We start from the raw sequence: 10,280 nt of genomic DNA on the forward strand, positions 1-10,280 counted from the left end.
TCGACCTACGAGGTTTGTAGTAACTTGATCCAAAGCTCAATGATCACCATCATCTGTTTTCTACTTCAATTGGTGTAGGCGCCACAGGAACAACTTCCTGCGCCCTACTACACTCTGGTTGAAGTGACGGTTCAATAACCTCATCAAGTTCCACCACCCTCCCACTAAATTCTTTCGAGAGAAACCTTTCCTCGAGAAAGGATCCGTTTCGAGAAACAAACACTTTGCTTCCGGATCTGAGATAGGAGTTGTATCCAACTGTTTTGGATATCCTATGAAGACGCATTTATCCGCTTTGGGTTCGAGCTTATCAGACTGAAACTTTTTCACATAAGCATCGCAGCCCCAAACTTTCAAGAAACGACAACTTAGGCTTCTCCAAACCATAGTCTATACTGTGTCATCTCAACGGAAATACGCGGTGCCCTATTTAAAGTGAATGCGGTTGTCTCTAATGCATAACCCATAAATGATAGTGGTAATTCGATAGGAGACATCATAGTATGCACCATATCAAATAGGTCGCGGCTATGACACCATCACACCATGGTGTTCTTGGTGGCATGAATTGTGAAACAACTTCCACATTGTCTTAATTGTGTACCAAAACTCGCAACTCAGATATTCATCTCTATGATCATATCGTAGATAGTTTATCCTCTTGTTACGATGAACTTCACTCTGAAACAAAATTGAACTTTTTCAATATTTCAGACTTGTGATTCATTAAGTAAATACTCCTGTATCTACTCAAATCGTCATTGAAGTAAGAACACAATGATATCCACTGCGTGCCTCAGCACCCATTGGACTGCATACATCAAAATGTATTACATCCAACAAGTTACTATCTTGTTTCATCTCAATGAAAACAAGGCCTTGCTCATGTGGTATGATTTGCATGTCACAAGTGATTCAAAATCAAGTAAGTATAAAGATCCATCGGCATGGAGCCTCTTCATGCAATTTATACCAACATGACTCAAGCGGCAGTGCCACAAGTAAGTGGTACTATCATCATTACCTTGTATCTTTTGGCACCAATATCATGAACATGTGCAACACTACGATCGAGATTCAATAAACAATTAAAGGTGATTATTCAAGCAGATAGAGTAACCATTATTCTCCTTAAATGAATAATCGTATTGCAATAAACACGATCCAATCATGTTCATGCTTAACGCAAGCACCAAATAACAATTATTTAGGTTTAACACCAATCCCGATGGTAGAGGGAGCGTGCGACGTTTGATCATATCAACCTTGGAAACACTTCCAACACGTATCATCACCTCGCCTTTAGCTAGTCTGCGTTTATTCCTTAGCTTTCATTTCGTGTTACTAATCACTTAGCAATCGAACCGGTATCCAATACCCTTATGCTACTAGGAGTACTAGTAAAGTACACATCAACATCATGTATATCAAATATACTTCTTTCGACTTTGTCAGCCTTCTTATCAACCAAGCATGTAGGGTAGCTCCGCCTCAGTGACTGTTCCCCTCATAATAAAAGCACTTAGTCTCGGGTTTGGGTTTAATCTTGGGTCTCTTCATTAGTGCAGCAACTGTTTTGCCGTTTCACGAAGTATCCCTTCTAGCCCTTGCCTTTCTTGAAACTTAGTGGTTTTACTAACCATCAACTATTGAAGCTCCTTCTTGATTTCTACTTTCGGAATGTCAAACATCGCGAATCACTCAAGGATCATTGTATCTATCCTTGATATGTTATAGTTCATCACGAAGCTCTCACATCTTGGTGGCAGTGACTTTGGAGAACCATCACTATCTCATCTGGAAGATTAACTCCCACTTGATTCAAGAGATTGTCGTACTCAGACAATCTGAGTACACGCTCAACGATTGAGCTTTTATCCTTTACTATGTGGACAAAGAATCTTGTCGGAGGTCTCATACCTCTTAACAAGGGCACAAGCATGAAATCAAAATTTCATCTCTTTAGAACATCTCTTATGTTCCGTGACGTTTCAAAATGTCTTCGGCGCCTTGCTTCTAAGACATTAAGTATTTCGCACTGAACTATTGCGTAGTCATGAGAAAAGTGTATGTAGGATGGTCACAACATCCACAGACGATGCTCGAGGTGCAGCACACCGAGTGGTGCATTAAGGACATAAGCCTTCTGTGCAGCAACAAGGACAATCCTCAGTTTTACAGACTCAGTCCGCAAAGTTTGCTACTATCAACTTTCAACTAAATTTTCTTTAGGAACATATAAAAACAGTAGAGCTATAGCACAAGCTACATCGTAATTCGCAAGACCATTAGACTATGTTCATAACAATTAGTTCAATTAATCATATTACTTAAGAACTCCCACTCAAAAAGTACATCTTTCTAGTCATTTGAGTGGTACATGATCCAAATCCACTATCTCAAGTCCGATCATCACGTGAGTTGAGAATAGTTTCAGTGGTAAGCATCTCTATGCTAATCATATCAACTATACGATTCATGCTCGACCTTTCGGTCTCATGTGTTCCAAGGTCATGTCTGCACATGCTAGGCTCATCAAGCTTAACCCGAGTGTTCCGCGTGTGCAACTGTTTTGCACCTGTTGTATGTGAACGTTGAGTCTATCACACCCGATCATCACGTGGTGTCTCGAAACGACGAACTGTCGCAACAGTGCACAGTCGGGGAGAACACAATTTCGTCTTGAAATTTTAGTGAGAGATCACCTCATAATGCTACCGTTGTTCTAAGCAAGATAAGGTGCATAAAGGATTAACATCACATGCAATTCATAAGTGACATGATATGGCCATCATCAAGTGCTCCTTGATCTCCATCACCAAAGCACCGGTATGATCTTCTTGTCACCGGCGCCACACCATGATCCCCATCATCATGATCTCCATCATCGTGCCGCCATCGAGGTTGTCGTGTATGCTATGCTATTACTACTAAAGCTACGTCCTAGCAATATAGTAAACGCATCTGCAAACACAAACGTTAGTTTAAAGACAACCCTATGGCTCCTGCCGGTTGCCGTTGCATCGACGTGCAAGTCGATATTAACTATTACAACATGATCATCTCATACATCCAATATATCACATCACGTCGTTGGCCATATCACATCACAAGCATACCCTGCAAAAACAAGTTAGACGTTCTCTAATTGTTGTTGCATGTTTTACGTGGTTGCCATGGGTATTGTTGGAATTATGCCCTAGAGGCAATGATAAATATAGTTATTATTATAATTCCTGTATCAACATAATCATTTATTATCCATGCTATAATTGTATTGAATGAAGACTCATTTACATGTGTGGATACATAGACAAAACACCGTCCCTAGCAAGCCTCTAGTTGGCTAGCCAGTTGATCAAAGATAGTTAGTGTCTTCTGATTATGAACAAGGTGTTGTTGCTTGATAACTGGATCACGTCATTAGGAGAATCACGTGATGGACTAGACCCAAACTAATAGACGTAGCATGTTGATCGTGTCATTTTGTTGCTACTGTTTTCTGCGTGTCAAGTATTTATTCCTGTGACCATGAGATCATATAACTCACTGACACCGGAGGAATTCTTTGTGTGTATCAAACGTCGCAACGAACCTGGGTGACTATAAATATGCTCTACAGGTATCTCCGAAGGTGTTAGTTGAGTTAGTATGGATCAAGACTGGGATTTGTCACTCCGTGTGAACGGGGAGGTATCTCGGGGCCCACTCGGTAATACAACATCACACACAAGCCTTGCAAGCAATGTAACTTAGTGTAAGTTGCGGGATCTTGTATTACGGAACGAGTAAAGAGACTTGCCGGTAAACGAGATTGAAATAGGTATACGGATACTGACGATCGAATCTCGGGCAAGTAACATACCGAAGGACAAAGGGAATGACATACGGGATTATATGAATCCTTGGCACTGAGGTTCAAACGATAAGATCTTCGTAGAATATGTAGGATCCAATATGGGCATCCAGGTCCCGCTATTGGATATTGACCGAGGAGTCTCTCGGGTCATGTCTACATAGTTCTCGAACCCGCAGGGTCTGCACACTTAAGGTTCGACGTTGTTTTATGCGTATTTGAGTTATATGGTTGGTTACCGAATGTTGTTCGGAGTCCCGGATGAGATCACGGACGTCACAAGGGTTTCCGGAATAGTCTGGAAACGAAGATTGATATATAGGATGACCTCATTTGATTACCGGAAGGTTTTCGGAGTTACCGGGAATGTACCGGGAATGACGAATGGGTTCCGGGAGTTCACGGTGGGGGGGCAACCCACCCCGGGGAAGCCCATAGGCCTTGAGGGTGGCACACCAGCCCTTAGTGGGCTGGTGGGACAGCCCAAAAGGGCTCTATGCGCCAAGAAGAGAAAATCAAGAGAAAAGGAAAAAAAAGGAGGAGGTGGGAAGGAAGGGGGACTCCCTCCCACCAAACCAAGTCCAACTCGGTTTGGGGGGGGAGTCCTCCCCCCTTGGACTCGGCCGACCCCCTTGGGGCTCCTTGAGCCCCAAGGCAAGGTCCCCCCTCTCCCACCTATATATACAGAGGTTTTAGGGCTGATTTGAGACGACTTTTCCACGGCAGCCCGACCACATACCTCCACGGTTTTTCCTCTAGATCGCGTTTCTGCGGAGCTCGGGCGGAGCCCTGCTGAGACAAGGTCATCACCAACCTCCGGAGCGCCGTCACGCTGCCGGAGAACTCTTCTACCTCTCCGTCTCTCTTGCTGGATCAAGAAGGCCGAGATCATCGTCGAGTTGTACGTGTGCTGAACGCGGAGGTGCCGTCCGTTCGGTACTAGATCGTGGGACTGATCGCGGGATTGTTCGCGGGGCGGATCGAGGGACGTGAGGACGTTCCACTACATCAACCGTGTTCACTAACACTTCTGCTGTACGATCTACAAGGGTACGTAGATCACTCATCCCCTCTCGTAGATGGACATCACCATGATAGGTCTTCGTGCGCGTAGGAAATTTTTTGTTTCCCATGCGACGTTCCCCAACAGTGGCATCATGAGCTAGGTTCATGCGTAGATGTCTTCTCGAGTAGAACACAAAAGTTTTTGTGGGCGGTGATGTGCGTTTTGCTGCCCTCCTTAGTCTTTTCTTGATTCCGCGGTATTGTTGGATTGAAGCGGCTTGGACCGACATTACTCGTACGCTTACGAGAGACTGGTTTCATCGTTACGAGTAACTCCGTTGCTCAAAGATGACTGGCAAGTGTCGGTTTCTCCAACTTTAGTTGAATCGGATTTGACCGAGGAGGTCCTTGGATGAGGTTAAATAGCAACTCATATATCTCCGTTGTGGTGTTTGCGTAAGTAAGATGCGATCCTACTAGATACCCATGGTCACCACGTAAAACATGCAACAACAAAATTAGAGGACGTCTAACTTGTTTTTGCAGGGTATGCTTGTGATGTGATATGGCCAATGATGTGATGTGATATATTGGATGTATGAGATGATCATGTTGTAATAGAAATATCGACTTGCACGTCGATGGTACGGCAACCGGCAGGAGCCATAGGGTTGTCTTTATACTAACGTGTGTGCTTGCAGATGCGTTTACTATTTTGCTAGGATGTAGCTTTAGTAGTAATAGCATGAGTAGCACGACAACCCCGATGGCAACACGTTGATGGAGATCATGGTGTGGCGCCGGTGACAAGAAGATCGTGCCGGTGCTTTGGTGATGGAGATCAAGAAGCACGTGATGATGGCCATATCATGTCACTTATGAATTGCATGTGATGTTAATCCTTTTATGCACCTTATTTTGCTTAGAACGACGGTAGCATTATGAGGTGATCTCTCACTAAAATTTCAAGACGAAATTGTGTTCTCCCCGACTGTGCACCGTTGCTACAGTTCGTCGTTTCGAGACACCACGTGATGATCGGGTGTGATAGACTCAACGTTCACATACAACGGGTGCAAAACAGTTGCGCACGCGGAACACTCGGGTTAAGCTTGACGAGCCTAGCATGTGCAGACATGGCCTCGGAACACATGAGACCGAAAGGTCGATCATGAATCATATAGATGATATGATTAGCATAAGGATGCTTACCACTGAAACTATACTCAACTCACGTGATGATCGGACTTGAGCTAGTGTAAGTGGATCATGAACCACTCAAATGACTAGAGAGATGTACTTTTTGAGTGGGAGTTTAGCGTATAATTTGATTAAGTTAAACTCTAATTATCTTGAACATATCCTAAGTCCACTTTGAATATATTTGTGTTGTAGATCATGGCTCACGCGACAGTCATCCTGAATTTTAATACGTTCCTAGAGAAAGCTAAGTTGAAAGATGATGGAAGCAACTTTGTAGACTGGGCTCGTAATCTTAAGCTAATCTTACAAGCTGGGAAGAAGGATTATGTCCTTAATGCTGCGTTAGGAGATGAACCACCCGCTACGGTTGATGAGGATGTTAAGAACGCTTGGTTAGCACGTAAGGAGGACTACTCAATAGTTCAATGTGCAGTCTTGTATGGCTTAGAACCGGGACTTCAACGTCGCTTTGAGCGTCATGGAGCATTTGAGATGTTCCAGGAGTTGGAGTTTATCTTTCAGAAGAATGCCCGGATCGAGAGGTATGAGACCTTCGATAAATTCTATGCTTGCAAGATGGAGGAAAACTCATCTGTCAGTGAACATGTGCTCAAAATGTCTGGGTACTCAAACCGTCTAGCTGAGCTGGGGATTGAACTCCCGCAAGAAGCTATCACTGACAGAATCCTTCAATCACTGCCGCCAAGCTATAAAGGCTTTGTGTTGAACTACAACATGCAAGGGATGAACAAGTCTCCCAGCGAGTTGTTTGCGATGCTGAAAGTCGCAGAGTCTGAACTCCGTAAAGAGTATCAACTGTTGATGGTGAATAAGACCAGTAGTTTCAAGAGAAACGGTAAAGGCAAGAAGGGCAATTCGAAGAAGAGCGGCAAGCCTGTTGCCAATCCGACAAAGAAACCCAAAGCTGGACCTAAGCCGGAAACGGAGTGTTACTATTGCAAGGGTATGGGTCATTGGAAGCGCAATTGCCCCAAGTATCTGGCAGATAAGAAGGCGGGCAAACAAAAATCAGGTATATTTGATATACATGTTATTGATGTGTACTTAACCGGCTCTCGTAGTAGTGCTTGGGTATTCGATACCGGTTCTGTTGCTCATATTTGCAACTCGAAACAGGAACTGCGGAATAGGCGAAGGCTGGCGAAAGATGAAGTGACGATGCGCGTAGGAAATGGTTCCAAGGTTGATGCAATCGCCGTCGGCACAGTGTCACTTCAGTTACCGTCATGATTAGTGATGAACTTAAATCATTGTTATTTAGTGCCTGCGTTGATCATGAACATTATATCTGGATCTTGTTTATTGCGAGACGGTTACTCTTTTAAGTCAGAGAATAATGGTTGTTCTATTTCTATGAGTAACATCTTTTATGGTCATGCACCGAACGTGAGAGGATTGTTCATATTGAATCTTGATAGCGATACGCATATACATAACATTGAGACCAAAAGAGTTAGAGTTAACAATGATAGCGCCATATTTTTGTGGCACTGCCACTTAGGTCATATTGGTGTAAAGCGCATGAAGAAACTCCATGCTGATGGACTTTTGGAGTCACTTGACTTTGATTCACTTGACACGTGCGAACCATGCCTCGTGGGCAAGATGACTAAGACTCCGTTCTCAGGAACAATGGAGCGTGCAAGTGACTAGTTGGAAATCATGCATACCGATGTGTGTGGTCCGATGAGCGTGGAGGCACGCGGCGGATATCGTTATTTTCTCACCTTCACTGACGATTTAAGTAGATATGGTTATGTCTACTTGATGAAGCACAAGTCTGAAACATTTGAAAAGTTCAAGCAATTTCAGAGTGAAGTGGAAAATCATCGTAACAAGAAGATCAAGTTCCTACGGTCTGATCGTGGGGGTGAATATCTGAGTTTCGAGTTTGGTGCTCACTTAAGACAATGTGGAATTGTTTCAGAGTTAACACCGCCTGGAACACCACAGCGTAATGGTGTGTCCGAACGTCGTAATCGTACTCTATTAGAGATGGTGCGATCTATGATGTCTCTTACTGATTTACCATTATCATTTTGGGGCTATGCATTAGAAACAGCTGCATTCACTTTAAATAGGGCACCATCAAAATCCGTTGAGACGACACCATACGAACTGTGGTATGGCAAAAGGCCAAAGTTGTCGTTTCTTAAAGTTTGGGGATGTGATGCTTATGTCAAAAAGCTTCAGCCTGAAAAGCTGGAACCCAAAGCGGAAAAGTGCGTCTTCATAGGTTACCCAAAAGAGACAGTTGGGTACACCTTCTATCTCAAATCCGAGGGCAAAGTGTTTGTTGCTAAAAACGGAGCTTTTCTCGAGAAGGAGTTTCTCTCGAGAGAATTGAGTGGGAGGAAGATAGAACTTGACGAGGTTGTCGAACCTCTCATCCCTTTGGATGGTGGCGCAGGGCAAGGGGAAACCTCTGTCATTGCGACGCCGGTTGAGGAGGAAGTTAATGATGATGATCATGAAACTCCAGTTCAAGTTTCTGTCGAACCACGCAGGTCGACGAGACCACGTGCTGCTCCAGAGTGGTACGGTAATCCCGTCTTATCAATCATGTTGTTAGACAACAATGAACCTGCGAATTATGAAGAAGCAATGGTGGGCCCAGATTCCAACAAATGGCTGGAAACCATGAAGTCCGAGATAGGATCCATGTATGAGAACAAAGTGTGGACTTTGGAGGTACTGCCTGAGGGCCGCAAGGCCATTCAGAACAAATGGATCTTTAAGAGGAAGACGGACGCTGACGGTAATGTGACCGTTTATAAAGCTCGACTTGTGGCAAAGGGTTTTTCACAAGTTCAAGGAGTTGACTACGATGAGACTTTCTCAGTCGTAGCGATGCTTAAGTCCGTCAGAATCATGTTAGCAATAGCTGCATTTTTCGATTATGAAATCTGGCAGATGGATGTCAAAACGGCGTTCCTTAACGGTTTCCTTAAGGAAGAGTTGTATAAGATACAACCCGAAGGTTTTGTCGATCCTAAGAATGCTAACAAGGTGTGCAAGCTCCAGCGGTCCATTTATGGACTGGTGCAAGCATCTCGGAGTTGGAACAAACGCTTTGATGAGGTGATCAAAGCATTTGGGTTTATACAAGTGGTTGGAGAATCTTGTATTTACAAGAAAGTGAGTGGGAGCTCTGTGGCGTTTCTAATATTATATGTGGATGACGTATTACTGATTGGAAACAACGTAGAGTTTTTAGAGAGCATAAAGGATTACTTGAGTAAAAGTTTCTCTATGAAGGACCTAGGAGAAGCTGCTTACATTCTAGGCATAAAGATCTATAGGGATAGATCAAAACGCCTGATAGGACTTTCACAAAGCACATACCTTGATAAAGTTTTGAAGAGGTTCAAAATGGAACAGTCCAAGAAAGGGTTCTTGCCAGTTCTACAAGGTACAAGATTGAGTAAGACTCAGTGCCCAGCAACTGATGAAGATAGAGAGCATATGCGCTCCGTCCCCTATGCTTCAGCCATAGGTTCTATCATGTATGCGATGTTGTGCACTTCGGAACCCATTCGTCATTCCCGATACGATGCCGGTAATGCCCGAAAACCTTTCGGTAACCAAATGAGACAAACCTATATATCAATCTTCGTCTCCAGACCATTCCGGAAACCCTCGTGACGTCCGTGATCCCATCCGGGACTCTGAACAACATTCGGTAACCACCCATATAACTCAAATACGCATAAAACATCGTCGAACCTTAAGTGTGCAGACCCTGCGGGTTCGAGAACTATGTAGACATGACCCGAGAGACTCCTCGGTCAATATCCAATAGCGGGACCTGGATGCCCATATTGGATCCTACATATTCTCCGAAGATCTTATCGGTTGAACCTCAGTGTCAAGGATTCATATAATCCCGTATGTCATTCCCTTTGTCCTTCGGTATGTTACTTGCCCGAGATTCGATCGTCAGTATCCGTATACCTATTTCAATATCGTTTACCGGCAAGTCTCTTTACTCATTCCGTAATACAAGATGCTGTGACATACACTAAGTCACATTGCTTGCAAGGCTTGTGTGTGATGTTGTATTACCGAGTGGGCCCCGAGATACCTCTCCATCACACGGAGTGACAAATCCCAGTCTTGATCCATACCAACTCAACGGACACCTTCAGAGATACCGGTAGAGCATCTTTATAGTCACCCAGTTACGTTGTGACGT

Source organism: Hordeum vulgare, chromosome 2H, assembly GCF_904849725.1.
Source record: "Hordeum vulgare subsp. vulgare chromosome 2H, MorexV3_pseudomolecules_assembly, whole genome shotgun sequence".
In the NCBI taxonomy this organism is placed as follows: Eukaryota; Viridiplantae; Streptophyta; class Magnoliopsida; order Poales; family Poaceae; genus Hordeum; species Hordeum vulgare.